The following is a 16,186-nucleotide window of genomic DNA, read 5'->3' as shown; positions in this document are numbered from 1 at the left end:
ACATTACAGCTCTTAATATAATTGTAAAATAATACTAAATGCATAATAAAAAATTTTGAAAATACAGAGAATTTACAATAGAAATCATCTAAGACTAGAGGGTTTGTTTGTTTGTTTGTTTTTTGAATTTCGCACAAAGCTACTCGAGGGTTATCTGTGCTAGCCGTCCCTAATTTAGCAGTGTAAGACTAGAGGGAAGGCAGCTAGTCATCACCAGCCACCGCCAACTCCTGGGCTACCCTTTTATCAACGAATAGTGGGATTGACGGTCATTTTATAACGCTCCCACGGCTGAAAAGGCTAGCATATTTGGTACGACGGGGATGTGAACCCGCGACCCTCAGATTACAGGTCGAACGCCATAACCCGCCTAGCCATGCCGGGGCCCCTCCAATCAGGTTAAACGTTTCTCTCTAAACAATGATATTAACTAACATTTACTGTCTACCCCAAAGTAAAACCTTCACCAAACTGTATCTGATGCTGTTAAAATGAGCCGTGTTGAAATTATAGAAATAAATTTATCTGCCAAATGTCTACTTTACTTTTGTAAGTTTCTAGAAAATATATCTGGAGTGAATCAATAAAGAATAATGTTGACGCAATTGGCTGTTTACAATCTGGTTGTTTACAATTTGGCTGTTTACAATCTGGGTTGTTTACTAATCTGGCTGTTTACAATCTGGTTGTTTGGTAAAATTTGTTCTGAAATAACAACAACAAAGTAATTAGACTCCTGATTAAGTTATTGTTATTCTCTTTGTAAACGAGCATTATGGTTGTAGTTCATTCCAAAGCACAACGTAATTAAAGAAACTTTCTCGTAACAAAACAAACAGCAGATGGGTGAATTACGCTTCGGATAATGACAGAAACTTTCACAGACGCATCATGTTTTGGAAACTTGACATTCCACACACGTTAGTTAGTTAGGATACAATAAACTTTAGAGAGTTTAAAAAAATAGAACAAACAATGTACTGCAGAAAGATTATGATTGGGTGAACTAATCTCCATGTATTTATTGATGCTGATGACGTCTTTACAGGGTATGAGTGTATAAGTTTTCAGAATGAATGCTTATTATAGTCTCTTAGCATGCTAAACATCTCACAAAGATTGGATGTTGTCTTATAGTTTTTTTTCATCTCAATTTCTGTGGTCCTCTTCTAATATAAGTATGTGCTAAATCTTGATATCCTACATTGAGTGACGGGATTCGCAAACCTTCAACTTGCAATTGACACATTGTGAGTTGAGAGCCACAATCATCAATCCATGACAGCCCTTGATGCAAAACCAATCGTAATCAAATTACTAACTTAAGTATCGTAGAAACTTGACGATTATTTTAATCTGTTATTTATTTTCAGTCAGCTTTTTCTATGTGACCGACTTACTGGAAACAAATATGTGGAACTTGAGAACAAATCGTTACAGCACTCTACCTTAACAACTACTCATGCTTATTTACTTCTCTGTAAGGTCGTTTACTCTCGACAAGAAAACCATGATGCCATGAGGTTAAACAACTCTTGACAGACTTTTTAGTTGTTGTATAAGTGTAAGGCTTCTTTAATTTTGTGTTTGTTTATGTTTGTTTCTTTTTTTAGTATTTGGAGTGTTTTCAATGGTTATGTTGTTCCTATTTGACTTTGCAGTGTTCGAAAACGTGTGAAGGTATTCTTTTATCGACACACAGTTACACAACCCCTTTCAAACATGTGGTCAGCTTCCAGGTCAGTTACCTCTTTCTTTTGTGAACCTGACGATGACCGGAAGAAGGTCGAAAACGTTGTTCGCTTCTCTCTATGTAAAATATTTTCTCAACCCAAACGAGCCGTTTTGGCATATAAATTTCTCAACAAGTGGGTTTCTCGTCATCACTGATTAACTTTGACAGACTGCATGCATCGTGGGATTTGGTGCCGGTTTCGATGCCCAGTGGCCTAAGGAGGACAGTGAAAAAAAAAAAGGATTGAAGCAAACAGCAGAAACAGAAAGAGTGGATATGCAAGTAAGGATCGTCCGGAGTTGCTGTTGAAAACCTGGAATGTTTCTAGTTTGTGACTTAAACTTATTTATTATTATATGACTAGCTTTTCAAATAAAAGTGCTAACGGGTGTACAAACAATATCTTGGAAACACATCTAATAACAAATAAACAAAAAAAACATAACTAGAACTATTGGATTGTTTATTTTCGTGTTTGCTAGAACTGATATTTAAAGTGGAAATATGTGTGTGTGTGTGCGTGTGCTATTATGTGTAAGCCTACTCTATATCCTTTGAATTTCTAGATTCGAAAAAAATACTCTATAACCTTTGACTTCGTAGCACCTAAAAAACGCCTTGTGACTTTTGACCTTCTAAATATGGAGAAATACTCTATAACCTCTGCTCTTATAAGACATAGAGAAAAATGCTATGTGATACGTGATCTCTACATCTGGAGAAACTCTTTATAACCCTTAACCTCTAAGACCTGGAAATATATTTTATGACCTTGACTTTCATGTCTGAGAAAAATATGACCATAAAATCAGTTTTTATATTTTTCATAACAGCGTTTTATGCAGGACTGTATAAATATTATAATTCCAATTTTCCTTTAGTTTATTATTCAAGTTTACAGCGGTATTATTACTAGTTCAGTAATAAAATGCGTTTTCTCCCGATACCATCTGTACCGTCTTGTTTTCAGAATATGTTTGTTTTCGAATTTCGCTAAGCTACACGACAGCTATCTGCACTAACCGTCCCTAATTTAACAGTTTCAGACAAGAGGGAAGGCATCTAATCATCACCACTGGTCGCCAACTCTTGGGCTACTCTTTACCAACGAATAGTGGATTGACCGTATAATTATAACGCCCTCACGGCTGAAAGGGCGAGCATCTTGGTGCGACTGATCTGAACCCGCGACCTCGAATTATGAGTCGAGTGCATAAACCCCATGTCCTTGTCGGGGCCCTGAGAATCATTTCATGCGCACCTAAATTACTGTTTCATTGTTTGTTGTTAAGCAATGGGCTTCCTTTGTAGAGCCCAACACAGGTAGAAACCATGTTTTGGTCTTATATGTTTTAAACAGCTTATCTAATCAATAATCTATAAACTAACTTAGCAGCACCAATGCTACATATCTTTTAAATGCCATATAAATACATGTTTAGAGTGTTAAATAAAACAACATATATAACACACGTAGTGTTGTTCTTATATCGGAGTTCAGGTTATAACAGTGAAAATACATGGACCTAAGTAGGTTGCTATCTGTTTAGTTTCTTTTTATTTTAATATTGGTCAAATAGTAGACTTTAGCGGTACACTGTGTTAAAATCTACATTGCAATTGAATCATCCAGACGGTAAGTTGTTTTAATAATAGAAGAATTAATAGCTTGCCTTTAAATGGTAAGTAGTTAACAATACAGGAAGTGATTAGTACCTCTGAAAGAGAAGTGTCCTAGAGAAGGTTTCACAGTAGTCACACTAAGTACACATTACATAACTCTAGAACTGTTTCACATCAGTCACACTAACCACACAATCATAACTCTAGAACTGTTTCACATTAGTCACACTAACTACACAATACAAAACTCTAGAACTGTTTCTTAAGTACTAATTTAACTACACAGTACATAAGTCTGGAACTGTTTCACATTAATGACACCAACTACACAGTACATAAGTCTGGAACTGTTTCACATTAATGACACCAACTATACAGTACATAAGTTGGAACTGTTTCACATTAATGACACTAACTTCATAGCACATATAAAGTTGGAAGTGTTTCACATTATGACAAGCAATTATATGACTAAGTTAAGTTGGAAAATGTTTCACATTAATGACAACCAACTATACAGTACATGATTCGAACAGTTTCACATTTTGACACCAACTATCTTGCATGCTTTCGAAGAGTTTACATTAATTCCACTACACGTAATAACTTTCGAACTGTTTCACATTAATGCACTAACTACATGAACTAATTTTCTAAAAAGTATAAAGGAATTATGTTTAGAGAACTAGTTTAAAATATTTTAAAAACAAAATTTTGATTTTATTTGATTATATCACAGGTATGATGTGAGGAAGATGGATTTTGTTTTGAGTGTGCACAGAGCCAGACAAAGTAACCAACTGAGTGAGTGAGTGAAAAGCAGTTGAGAGAGAGGTGTATCACTCTGCCCATTTTAAGCTCTGTTGAGGGACTCCTCAAATGTTCCTGGGCAGAAAAGGTGAACATGGGAATGAAGCAAAATTGGTGCAAGTCATTATAATTTTATCAAGAACAAGCAGCACACATGAACAATATATATGGAGTTTTACACCAATACAGTTACTGTCTGAAGTTATCAAAAATTTATTCCTTTTGTTCATTAAACTTTCTATGTAAACTTAATTTCACAGTATAAACCAATTGAACTTAGCTGATTGTATGGTATTACACATATTGTTGATAAAGTAGTGAGATACTACAGTATCTTAAAATCTGGAGGTGATGGACAAATTCTGATTACGTGTCTGAAACCAAAACTATTTAATTACCAAATAATCACTTGAGTTTTCTATTGTAGCAAATGATTTGTTATGCAGTGTTACCTAGAACATTGTTTAGGGCAAATTTGTGTTATAAAGATAAAAAGTTTGTTTGTTTTTTTTACTTTACAATGGTGTGTTTACACTTTATATTTTATAATGCATGCTTTTGTACCAATTGCAATGTTTATTTATTTATGAAAAGTGTATAACTACCTTTCAAGTTGTTTTAGAAATAAAATTATTGCTAAAAAATACAAGTTTAAAATAATGCAACATTTTTTAAAGGGTCTTATTTTTTTAGGTAGGTCTTGTTCAGGCTTGTAAATGAAAAGGATAATATAATTTACTAATTTTTTAAAATATTATTAATTTGACCTATCCATACTTTTAGTGTGAATTAATGTTCTTTACTCCCTTAAGGGTGGGAGAAGCAGACAAGAAGAAGTTGGTAGAAACTGCCCTGAAACAGCTCAGACAGTTAACATCAAACAGTGATTAGTATAATTGTACTTAATTCTTCCCTTTGTTACATATTTTGGTTTCCTATAATTACTGGCTTGATGGAAAGTATCCATTCAGTTTTTTATGTGTTTAATGAATTAGTAAAATGTGACTGTTCAATGTCAAGAACATTGATATCAATTATTCTGAGAAGTGAGTGAACCAGGCTTTCAGTTAACATTAATAAAATATAAAGATTCTCATCATTACCACAGTTTTGTTAAAAAATGGATAGTTCTAGCAGCAGAGCTTACCATATTAATATTTGCCTTACAAGGAAATTAGGCCAAGAAGTGCACTTTCTACTTATTTCTAACAAAATATATTGACCAGTTTTTAATTGTTTGGCTATATAGTTTTAAAATTTTGTGAGAGACAAAAACGTTTATAACACTAAATTATTAAAATTATTTGACCCATGTGTTGCTTTATTTCTCAGTTTTAAATCACTTTTTGTTTAGCCCATTTATTGTGTTATAGAATAGGGAAAGTGTGATTCTGAGGGAAGTTTGATATTATAATTAAATTGTAATCATAACACAAATAATAAAAAAAGACATTAAACACGGGTCAGTGTTGTCTGGCAGATTTTAGTGTATTAGTCTATTAATAATTATACCTTAAGTGAAATTATAAGTAAAATATTACAATATAAGACAAACACTGAAATATTTTCTAATATAAAAAAAATAAAATTCATAAGGTTTCTAGCTGATTTAGAAATTTAGGGAAAAAAAACTTCATTATAGTATGAATGTAGACATTTCAAGAAATCACTAGGTAAATTAACATGTTGCTATTGTGGTACATGTAATAGTTCTGTTCTAATTTTCCATTTGATTTAATAGCTAGCTCATAACTGTTTGGTCTCAAGGTAATATATAGAAAGTAGAAAATGAACTTGAATCATCTTATAAACTGTTGTTGTGACACAACTGAATTCCTCGTGTTTTCTGAATATAACTCAACAACTAATTGTAAAGTTACATACAGATATTAGAATATAAACAAACCTTGTAGTATAATAAATAGCAGCTATGATAGATCTAAACTGTCTTCTTTATGATTCAACACACTGATATAGTTGTGTTAAGAGAGTCATAAACAATATCTGTAAAGATGTGTTTTCAAAACAAACACCAAGGGCCTTTATGAGATTTTTAGAATGGTACTTAATACAGTTTCTCAAGTGTGGTCCCAGACACTAGAAAATCACAGTATTATGACAAGGGAATAAAAAATGGTTATGTGCTAATATGGTAATACTCTAATGTAGTGGGAGATGCTAAAAAACAAACAAACAGTACTACAACCATGAAAAAGTGGCTAAATGATTGTCACTGTGCTGTACCTTGATGTTGCTATAAGGTGACTGTTTTGTGGTGCTAAATAATTTGACAAAGTTGTTTACCAAACTAATGCAGAAGAGCATATGATGTTACTACTATAGAATAATTCAGTTTATTTGTTACATATACAAGACAAATATGTCTGTAGTAATATTACAAAGTAGTATAATTTGTTTGTCATTGTATAAACAGACTTTTCATCCTCTACTTACATCAGACACTTAGAGCTGGCAGCTGGTTTTTACTCAATATTAAACATATTTACGTGCTGCGTATTTGAAAGCCAGTGTTCAGTTTATTTTGAAATAAATCTCGCACATCTCATGCTTGTAAGAAATGTTTGGTAGGATAGTCTACAAATGGGAAAAGGACTTTTAAAGAATCTTAAAATGGGAATAATGTTTGACATGTTTCTCTAATAATTTGACACTGAAAGAAGTGCAAGTAGATTTAGCAACATTAACAAAAAATAATTCAAATCAGATAAATCAGTAGTACCAAAATTACAAAATTTCTTATTTTTTTTTTAACATCAATAATAGAGTTAACAATATTCCAATTCTGTTTAATAGTTTTAGCATTCTTAAACAGGTTATGATAATAAGTCCATTTAGTCTTACGGGTCAAGCTAACAACATAATTCCTTAAACACTTAAATCTAATCTTTAGATAAATATCATCAGGAAATTGATGTACTTTTTTTTAACTTATCTCTTTTAATCATTAACAAAACCAATTCACTGGTAATCCATGGCTTAATTTTCTAAACTTTCGTGACACAGAAACAGTAGTAGTACAACTTTGAATACAATCAGTTAACACTTCAGCAAAATTATCATAAGCAACATTAACATCAGAACAATTCATAATACAGGACCAATCTGAAAAATTCAAACAAGAACTCAATTCATTAAACTTAATCTTTTGAACATTTGAGACATGTTCTAGATCCGATAAAATGTCTATACATAAAACAATTGGAAAATGATCGGTCAAAACTCTCAACAATATAAGAATAACAATTTTTTAACAGTATTTCCACTAATTAAAAATGATCAATACAAGAATTAGTAACATTGGTTATCCGTGTAGGAGAAGAAATAATAATACGAAGATTGTTCTCAGACAAAAACTTAAAATATGCATTCTTATAACAAACATCATCAAATGCCAAAACATCTATATTAAAATCACCAACAAGTATATTAATATCATATTTGTATAAATTCAATTCTAATGAAAGCTCATCAATAAATTTCAATACAGGCAATCTAGGAGATCGATAAACAACAAAGAGATTAAATTTCTTATTTTGAATCATACAAAATAAAATTAAAGCATCAGACTTAATGTACTGTACTTCTTTTATCATAGTCAGTATCTCAAATTTAACAAAACTGCCACTCCACTAGCCTTATAGTCCATTGCAGTTAATAATAAGGTAATATAATTTACTTTGTTTGTGTGAATAATACATACTTCATGAAAAATATGTTAAGATCCATTTTTTTTCATAATTACAGTCATTAAGTGTTGCTTTTTTTAATATCATTCATGCTTTTTCATTTATAAATTTGACTGCTCATGGGAGAGATGTAATTAAACATTAAGGGTTTTTTTTTTCTCTCTAGCACTATACTGTTTCTGCTTCTGTTTGTTTAATTTGTTTGTTACATGAAATTCCAATTTTGAAGGTCCCAAACTTGTAGATGTTTACAACACTAGAACTACTAGTAAACATTTGTTAATGAAGAAGAATTTTTGTAACATTACTCCTGTTACTGATTGTAAACAGAAGACTTAGTACTCATGATTTACATATTAATTTATGTTAGTACAAGTATAGTACTATATCATGTTGTTGTTTTTTAATTCATGGAATACCTATTGTGAATCATATAAGAAACTCAAGAGATTCAGACAAATAAAAAAGGTACAGAGCAATATAAAATTCTAACAAAAGATAGCCATGTTTAGATAGTGAGTAAAAAACTATCATGTTTTGTTTTGTTATTTGTTGTGAAAAAAAGTCAGAGTGGCCTTTAACTAATATAAAACAATTTGTTAATGATAGTGCAAGTTCCCTTGCACAGGCCTTCAACAGTTACAGAGATTAGTGATAAGGGTTAACATTTTCTGTGACCATTAGTTGTCTTAAGGGTTCAAAATATTTGTAAGCTAATAACCATCATGAAGGGTGGAAACTTCTGTAAGGTATCAGCCTCTGTGTTTCTTAAATGTTTTCACAAAAACTCTTAGTTGTTTACAATCCATTTTGTCAGGTTGGACTTCAATGGTCACATCATGATTCAAACTGCTTACTCTTGAATGTTCAACATTTAGTTGTTTCTTGTCCCAGCCTTTTGTATTACTTTGTTTTGACTGTAGGCAATTTTTTTTTCAGAATAGTATGTTACTGTGGACATGAATAATTAGTGTAAATATGTGTATATTGCTTTGATGTTTTGAACTATGAAGTGCTTCTTTATGCTTAGTTTTACACTTCTGGAAACAGCTAAAACCATTTAACTCAATTGGGGATTTTAACACTAGTTAAAAGGTTATAAAATTTGATAATATTGTCATGCTTTTGCTTTTGTGTAAATGATAAAAATTGATCAGAGAAACCAACTTTAAAACATAATATTTATAAGTAGACTTCAAATAAAACAAGTCAGAACTATTTTTGTGTGTGTGTGTGTTTGGAAAATATTTTATTAATCATTATAAACTTATAACTGCTACAAAGAAACTGTATAACATACTTATTTTTCTGGTTGTGTTAGATGTTGATGTTTTCAGTTTGAAGAAATCAAGTTTTGTGGAATGTTTTTTGTTCAGTAACTGAGAAGGATATTTATCTGTGTTTTACATTGTATGTTTTTTTTTTGTTTGTGGGTTACATTTGTTTTCCACAAAATAGTTTATTGTAACTTATCTGTTTATACCTTTGTTGCTGAGTTTTGGGAGATAGTTTTCAAGTGCCTTTTGTGTGCAAACTAAACAATTTCCATAAAATCAGTTTATAAGTTATTGGTAAATTTATCCTATTTAATAACACCATTTTTTTGCTTGAGTTGTATATAGAGCAATATTTACATGTTTATGTACACAGTATATTTATTACTTGTTTTGGTTTCTGAAAATATTGGATGGATGAATGGATAGAATACATTAAAGTTAATTGTATACTTAGTGTTGTTTTGTTAGCTGGTGTTAATTTTTAATGTTTTAAACAGTAATTTGTATGTATTTAAGAGTACTATATTATATGAAACTATGTTGTTTTATCCAATAACAAACAAGCATACTTCAATAAGATGTTGGTTGTTGTTTTTGAAGTTAAGAAATAATAATACAGTTGTTAACAAAATGACTAGTACATAGTTTCCAAAAAATGTTTTGTAGATTGTTTTATTATAGGCTGTGTGTGACTTACAGATATTGCTGTATAGTCACAGTTCTTTGTAGTAACATTTACTATGCAACTCTAGATACATATACTTCTCCCTCAAGTACTTTTGTCAGACATCATTTCATTTGTAGGTCATAAAAACGTGATGAATATAATCTACAGCCTTTGTTACTGTTTGTTTTTAACAACTAAAATAAGAAGACAATTTTTATGATATACTATCAAGATGTTCCTCTCATTTGATACTTCTGCTTATAATGACGTAAAATTATTTTTATGGAAGTAAACATTACAACTTTATTCAACATACATTATTATTGTGGCATTATATTTTATTTCATAACATTCAGTTTGAGATGTTTTAAGGATAGTTTGGTACAGCTGTAGCAATGTATCCTTGTCTGATAAATTTTTTAGTGTTCCTCTTTCTTTTGTTCATGCAATCATATGTCCTAATGTGATATTAAGTACAGTGGTTGTGAAGGAAAAAAGAAAATTTACTGAATTTTAACATGATACAGGATATTTGAATATTTTGAGTTATTTGCTTGAATCATTTCATAATGTTCATTATGAAGAATGAGGATTTAACAATCTGGATTAAACAGAAGTTTATTTATACATTGCTATTTATCTTCAGTTAAGACATTTTTACACTTTTCTGTTAGAGATTCCATCTTTTGATTTCCCATCCTATGTTATAATCCTTGTACAAATTTTACAACCCTAGTCATTCCCATTTGGTGATCACGTTTGTATGTATATCTTCCCCTTTAAATAGCTGATTGGCAAATAGCAAGATTTTGCCCCAGCTGTTATTATCTTTGAAGAAAGTTCACTGAATAAAGTAAATTAACATTTTTCCAGGGATATTTTTAGCATGATACAGCCATGTTCTCAAAGCTCTCTTTGCCTTCAATTGTAAATTCAAGAAGGTTTACTGTTAGTAATAGGGATAACACAAGATGAGTCTGTAAAAATATTTTATATATCAGTTTTTTTACTTCCAATAAAAATTTCCTTACAAGAAAACGAGGACAGTTTCACACTATTAACTCATCATCTCTTTTGTATGCCTTTTTCAAGGAGCTTCCATTAATAAAAAATTAACTTCTCATACTGAACCTGTAGCTTAAGGTAGGCATGTTGCTCTCTTTATAATCATGAGGTCCTGTGTAAGTAAGTAATAACACAAAAAGTAATTTAGAATGTATAAGAGTGATATTCAAATGCAAGTAATACCACCCTAACCAACAATGGAATTACAAGAGAATGATTGTCACATGCATTTAAAAAAATTAATGTTATGTGGTAGTTAGTCTTTGGAAATTCTTAAAACTGTTTAACACCTTAAAACTTCCCCTTGTGGAGACTACCAAATAAAACTGATGGTCCAAAGATTTTGAGATGCTTGTTAAAATGTTCTGGGATATTTGTAATCAGTGTGATATATAATGGTCAGGATCGTGTAATTCTGTGATAAAATACTTAAGTCCTGTCTATTGACTTGAAGATCCCTTGCATATTTGGTCTGGCATGGCCAGGTGGTTAAGGCACTCAACTCATAACACGAGAGTCGCGGGTTTGAATCCCCGTCACACCAAACATGCTCACCCTTTCAGTCATGAGGTTGTTATAATGTGAGACTCAATCCCACTATTTGTTGGTAAAATAGTAGCCCGAGAGTTAGTAGTGGGTGGTGATGACTAGTTGCCTTCTATCTAGTCTTGCACTGCTAAATTAGGACTGCTACTTCAGATAGCCCTCAAGTAACTTTGCACAAAATTCAAAACAAACACACAATTTATGCATATTTACTCTTATTTAAAGGAACTTTGTAACTTTGGACAGTGACATACTGGAAAAAAAACCTGTTTTGTTTATTGCTAGTAAATTTTGTTATTTTCGTGCCATTGAAAAATAATTTTCTTTCTTTCTTCTTCTTTGTTTATTTTTCAGAGGTTTCTAAAGAAAATCAAGGAACGATCTTTGTCGCCGAGTGTCTATGAGAAGAAAACAAAGTAGTACTAGTCAGGAAGATTCAGAATTAAGTGAAGGTGTAGTACTAGTCAGGAAGATTCAGAATTAAGTGAAGGTGTAGTACTAGTCAGGAAGATTCAGAATTAAGTGAAGGTGTTAAAATTTGTTTATTTTAATTTAACTACTACATGAAATAAAAGTAGATAACTATCAGTTCTCTTGTGCCTCGCTGGTACAGCGGTAACTCTACAGATTTACAATGTTAAAATTAGTGATTCAATTCCCCTCGGTGGACTCAGCAGATAGCACAATGTGGCTTTGCTATGAGAAAAACGCACACGCCAGTTCAATTAGTAAAAGGTAAAAAGATTTTTACCCAATATAGTTATCATAGAAAACTCTAATTCAACATTTTCTAACTCAAAAATACTTTAGAATTGGTTATTTTATCATTTTGTAACATTTTTTAAATAAAAATTGGAAAGAAAATTTAAAAAATGTAAACACTTGTTTGCATACAGCTTTGAGGGAATCTCTTGTAAATGGTGCAACTTTAAATTATTTTCAAATTTTCATTCCATCCCAAAACATTGGTTTATAGATAAATAAACTATCATACTTTAAGTACATAATTAAACATTTTATGTTTCTTTCCTTATTTTATTATTACAGTTTTCAATTCCACCCTTTTATAATGTCACAGCATGTAGTCTGAACTACAATGAAGAAAAGCATAAAGAATATAGCTACAAATAAGGTTTGAATGCCATTAGATGGAGCATATTATAAACTGTTTCCATCAGTGTGAAGCAAGTAAAATATTTAAGCAGAGGTCCTCAGAGATGAACAGAGGAATCTTGTGAAAAGTTTAGTAAACATAAAACTAAACTAGAGATCTGATACTTTTATTTTTAGTTTCTTTAGGTGTGTTTCTAATTGTTAAAGGTGTTTTTTGTATTAAATTATATCTGTTTGAAAGCTATGAAAAGTTTCTCTTACGACCAGACATTAGTTAAATTTAGAGGGTAGTGAAGGTAACACCAATATATTATTTTGATTCAAATCCTTATTTATTTTGTTAGGTTTATTGTATGTAAATAACACAAGTAAAATAACTTGATGAAACTTACATGAATAGATGACAACTGCCTGTTGGAGAAAAACAAGTGTAGATGATAACATTTGGAAAGTCTTCCACCTCTGGTCTTCAAGTGGAAGACTTCAAAATGTCATCCTCTACACTTGTGATTTTACAGCAGTTATCGTCCATTCAACTAAGTTTCATCACAAATACTCTGTTTAAACAAACAATCAAAGAATAGTAAAACAACGTGTTATTTTGTGAAGATAGATTGGTCAAGTCTAAGAATATGGTTAGCAAACATATTTTTAACTACTCTGACCACTTTGGTGGTGATACCTTTGTTAAAGTTCATGATGGTAGGTTATGAATAAATCTTTGTAACAGAAAGAGCCAGAAAATTTGAAAAGTATTAATTACTGAAGAAGGTATACAACAAATCTCAATAAAAAATGTATTTATTTTCATTATGATTGAATATTCATATCTTTTATCAGGCCTGCAAAACTGTGTCAATAAAGCACCAACTATCTGTACAAATGTAGCTGTTCTGTTTTCACAGTTTTCAGAAAATATTTACAGGGTCATCACTGTGACCAGTTGTACTTGGGCACAGTTTATAATTTGTCAAATTAGCTCTTCTGAGCCATTAGGTTTAAATGTTTGTACTTTAGCACAGATGTGACACCATTTAAGAACTTTCATGAAATTGTATTTTGTAAACATGAAAATGTAATTATATAAAGCTGTAGGTTTGAATTTGGGTATTTGTCTGTAGTTTGCACTAAATACTATAAAAGTGATTTGGAAGTCAAGATAATGAAATTTCATATCCAGAAGTACTTAAAATATTATAATTGTAAATTATTCATAGTGAAATGGTAAAACACCCTTTATGTTAAAAAATGTAAAACTGTGACAGTTATGCTGTACAACATAGTGATTAAATGCTAACAAAGCTTTGTGGAAGCTTAACGATAACCACGATGTCACATTACATTTCCCAGATAAATATTCTTCAAGATTTTAATACATTTCACCATTTCAACTTGTGACTGGTTAGATATCTCACAATAATGTTAATATGATATTTTTATTTAAAAAAAAAGTTCAGGATTGGTAATTTTCAATTTTGTTTGTATAAAATACAGCTTTACTATAAAAAATATTGTCTGGTCATTAGTAACTTTAGTGACACAGATTTTATCGTATCATTATTATTTATCTCAGATGCATTGCATGGTATTTTTAAATATTGTAAGTATATATTTTAAAGTGTCTAACAGATTGTATTATTTCTGTATAAAATTGTTCAATATTATTACGTTCTTTATGACAGAGACTTTTTTACTCTGAAAATAATTTATGTTTTGCAATAGTTTATGTCAAACAACCTCATGTTGGATTAAAGTTATTAATGGTATTTATCAAGTTTTGGACTTCGTCATAACGATGACCAGAACAGTTTAAAATAGTTCCAATTTATCTTCTTCATTTTTATGACTTCTAATAGATCAGATATTATTATTTCTTTGTTTTTTCTTGTCACATTTTTGAGGTTTATTTCAATAATAACTTTATATTTTTCATTTATATCTTTGTTATGGATATTTAAATATAAAACTTTGTAATTTCTCAAATGTCTGTCAAAATTCTTTATCATGAAAATTAGGGTTTCCCAGACTGGTTGATATTGATCCCCTTGGTTTGGTGAGACTGTAAAGGGGTGAATAAGGACTTAAGTGTTGATAGGAGGACAGAAAGAACTCCTGTGCTAAAGTTGGCCTATGCATCTAAGTGCTGTATGACTCTCCAAGTTTGTATGTTGTTAAAACTGCAATTAGTCATGTAAATGGTTGGACTTCTGAAGAGACAGAGAAATAGGTTTAATGTTAGAAACTTCAGAGACTCAAACTCTGAACCCTACAGTCCAATATTCATCAGGCAACTTTAGAGAAAACCTCATTCTTTTCACATTTTATGTTTCCTAATGATTGCATCATAAAGTTGATTATATTTTGAAGTTTCACTTCTAATTTATGTTCTAAGAATTTGAGAATCAGTGACCGCTTTATAAATTTCTAAAGGGTCAACATCTCAAAAGGCTTTAGGAAATCCTGATATTATTTTGATATATTTAGGTGTATGGTATACGATGTACTTGTGCTGTTTATGACCTCCAAGTTCTTATCATTCATGTTCTATGTAAAGTATAAAATCAGTGGCCTTTTTTAATCATTTCAAACCAGTTCATGTGTTTGGTCGAATAAACGTACGACAAAAAATTTGTCATTATCAATTGCTAACTAATTTCTGTGTGTTATGAAAACAATGATTCAGGTCATTCTGAGTCAGACTTAGAAGAACAGCAGTGACACAGCTAATTGCACCAGTGGTAGTATAACTGAGCATGGAGTCGAAGAAGAAGAGTTGAGTGACTACGGTGAGCACAGTGGACTTAGTGTTGAGAGTGTCACGAGCACTGCTGTTGACTGCAATGGAAGACTAGAAGAAAATTTGACTAGTAATAAGGCAGTTCTGCAAAACGGACTTGATTATATTAGCAAAAGGTAATAATTGTTAGCATTGGCAAAAATATACAGTTTCTGAATGAAGTTGCACAAATTCTTGAATGGCTATAAGTAAGCAAACTATAGCAGCAAGCGTGATAGTTAAATTTTCCTAAGACCAAGTTCCGTAGTTCTTAGCTATATTCAGTTGTATAAATGATAATTTATAGAACTGGAAAATTAACTGATTAATCAATATAATCAATTACCTATGAGTATTTATAAATTATGCCATATAAAATAATTCATTAATTGGAGTTACTGTAAAATCAGTTGATGTTGCAAAAGTAATCAACTGATAAAGTTGATGTTCCCCAGTTTAGTGAAAATGTCGAGAGACCAGTAAATGATAAAGAAAATGATTCTACAATGACAAAACATCAAAACCACTAACCTCTCTGACAATGATGAACAGCTGGAAATACTGGAGAAGAGAATCCAAGTACATGGGAAACAACAAGGAAAGTAGAGAGCTAAAAACCCTGAGTTCCACACCCAACGAGTAGTGAAAGAAAGGACAAACAGGGATTGCCATCCCAAAACAGACATTACACAGATAAGATAAACAGTAGTGATAAACATTTTATCCTGATACACGAAATCTCAAGATACCTATTATCAGAATATAAATGTAGAGCGAGCCACGAGACAAGCTCAGCCCTATCTTTCCTCAAATAAAATGCTAAGACGATCAATAATCCATATACAACTTTTCTCCAGGGAAATGCAA

At 31.2% G+C, this 16,186-nt stretch overlaps 1 long non-coding RNA gene across 2 annotated transcripts; it reads left to right on the top strand.

Annotated features, from left to right (window-relative positions):
• Positions 1–4,003: 4,003 nt before the first annotated feature.
• Positions 4,004–16,140, top strand: LOC143243419 (uncharacterized). Of its 2 annotated transcripts, XR_013024524.1 has the most exons (4): positions 4,006–4,256; positions 11,785–12,165; positions 15,227–15,456; positions 15,775–16,140. It is a non-coding gene; the product is annotated as an uncharacterized LOC143243419 (long non-coding RNA). The 2 variants fall into 2 exon arrangements; XR_013024523.1 differs by lacking the exons at positions 15,227–15,456; positions 15,775–16,140 and having other exon boundaries at positions 4,004–4,256; positions 11,785–12,303.
• Positions 16,141–16,186: the final 46 nt, after the last annotated feature.

Source organism: Tachypleus tridentatus, unplaced genomic scaffold (assembly GCF_004210375.1).
Source record: "Tachypleus tridentatus isolate NWPU-2018 unplaced genomic scaffold, ASM421037v1 Hic_cluster_2, whole genome shotgun sequence".
Lineage (NCBI taxonomy): Eukaryota > Metazoa > Arthropoda > Merostomata > Xiphosura > Limulidae > Tachypleus > Tachypleus tridentatus.
Note: the sequence above shows the minus strand (reverse complement) of the source record. Positions and strands in the feature narration are given on the sequence as shown.